The following is a 2338-nucleotide window of genomic DNA, read 5'->3' on the forward strand; positions in this document are numbered from 1 at the left end:
AGCTTTGACACTGATCCGGACGATTCTAAATCGCAAACCGGATACGTGTTTACATTGAACGGTGGAGCTGTCAGTTGGTGCAGTTCTAAACAAAGCGTCGTGACGGGATCTACGTGTGAAGCGGAGTACATAGCTGCTTCAGAAGCAGCAAATGAGGGAGTCTGGATGAAGGAGTTCATATCCGATCTAGGTGTCATACCTAGTGCATCGGGTCCAATGAAAAACTTTTGTGACAATACTGGAGCAATTGCCTTGGCGAAGGAATCCAGATTTCACAAGAGAACCAAGCACATCAAGAGATGCTTCAATTCCATCCGGGATTTAGTCCAGGTGCGAGACATAGAAATTTGCAAGATACATACGGATCTAAATGTTGCAGACCCATTGACTAAGCCTCTTCCACGAGCAAAACATGATCAGCACCAAGGCTCCATGGGTGTTAGAATCATTAATGTGTAATCTAGATTATTGACTCTAGTGCAAGTGGGAGACTGAAGGAAATATGCCCTAGAGGCAATAATAAAGTTATTATTTATTTCCTTATATGATGATAAATGTTTATTATTCATGCTAGAATTGTATTAACCGGAAACATAATCCAAGTGGCTAATTTTTGAATTAAATAAAAAGCCCTTTTAACTCAGCGGTAGAGTAATGCCATGGTAAGGCATAAGTCATCGGTTCAAATCCGATAAAGGGCTTTTTAAATTAGTGGTAGAGTAATCTCGTGCTAAGAAGTAAGTCGTTGGTTCGAATCTGATAGAGTACTTTTCTACTAAATTGATTCACTTTTTTTCTTACATCCTTATAACTACCCATGACTATTTTTGTCTCTAGCATGACCAATTGATAAAATGTGGAGGAAAGTAGGGGAAATGGCCGATACTACTGGAAGAATTCCTCTTTGGCTGATAGGTACTGTAGCTGGTATTGCTGTGATTGGTTTAGTAGGTGTTTTATTTTATGGTTCATATTCTGGATTGGGTTCATCTCTATAGTAATCGGAGGGACCAGATTGTAAACATGAAAAAGTTTGAATAAAATCTAGAGTTGTGTTGTATAAGTGAGCATGAATTTCTTATCATTCAATGAGCATCTTGTATTTCATAAAAATTGGGGGTTATAAATATGTGTTTATGTAGCTATCGGTCAAAGAGCATCCTCCGTAGCTCAAGTAGTAACTACTTTCCATGAGGAGGGGGCCATGGAATACACTATTATAGTAGCTGAAATGGCGGTTTCACCTGCTACATTACAATACCTCGCTCCTTATACAGGAGCAACCCTTGAACTGATTGATCCATGGCCTTAGGGCGGAATCCCTTTTTGACTCTGTACCCTTGATTCCACTATGATTATTGATCAATAGTAGAATAATCCCTTCATAGAAATAGGAGACATAATTTAGATGGATATAGTAAGTCTAAAACCTACCCGATATGATATACGATAATTATAATTCTCTATGATATGCCTTCCCTATAAAGGACCTGAAATACCTTGCTTACGTATCATTGGAAAGTGCATTAACATAAATATGGCAGTAAGAAGAGGCAGTACAAAGGTATGTAAACTATAAAAACGAGTCAAAGTGGATTGGCCCACACTAGAACTTCCGCGTAATAACTCCACTAAAGGTGATCCTATTACCGGAATGGCGTCAGGTACACCTATCACAATTTTGACTGCCCAATAGCCAATTTGATCCCGAGGCAGAGAATAACCAGTTCTTGAAAATCGGCACTTCTCCAAATCCAGAAGACAGACGTAATTCTAGGATTATCCTTTTGGGCAAAGACTTTTATGCAAACTTCTTCTGGATTATCTATACCATATTGTATTCTCATGTGTGAATACATAGACAAACAGAGTGTCACTAGTATGCCTCTACTTGACTATCTCGTTGATCAAAGATGGTTAGGTTTCCTAGCCATTGACATGGATTGTCATTTGATTAACGGGATCACATCATTAGGAGAATGATGTGATTGACATGACCCGTTCCGTTAGCTTAGCACCCGATCGTTTAGTATGTTGCTATTGCATTCTTCATTACTTATACATGTTCCTATGACTATGAGATTATGCAACTCCCGTTTACCGGAGGAACACTTTGTGTGCTACCAAACGTCACAACGTAACTGGGTGATTATAAAGGTGCTCTACAGGTGTCTCCGAGGGTACCTGTTGGGTTGGCGTATTTCAAGATTAGGATTTGTCACTACGATTGTCGGAGAGGTATCTCGGGGCCCTCTCGGTAATGCACATCACTTAAGCCTTGCAAGCATTGCAACTAATGAGTTAGTTGCGGGATGATGTATTACGGAACAAGTAAAGA

At 39.6% G+C, this 2338-nt stretch overlaps 1 non-coding gene across 1 annotated transcript; it reads left to right on the forward strand.

The window, feature by feature from the left end:
- The first annotated feature begins 629 nt into the window (after positions 1-629).
- TRNAT-GGU lies at positions 630-701 on the forward strand. Its single transcript has one exon. It is a non-coding gene; the product is annotated as a tRNA-Thr (tRNA).
- The last annotated feature ends 1637 nt before the right edge of the window (positions 702-2338 follow it).

The sequence above is a fragment of the Triticum dicoccoides genome, chromosome 5A (assembly GCF_002162155.2).
Source record: "Triticum dicoccoides isolate Atlit2015 ecotype Zavitan chromosome 5A, WEW_v2.0, whole genome shotgun sequence".
Taxonomy (NCBI): Eukaryota; Viridiplantae; Streptophyta; class Magnoliopsida; order Poales; family Poaceae; genus Triticum; species Triticum dicoccoides.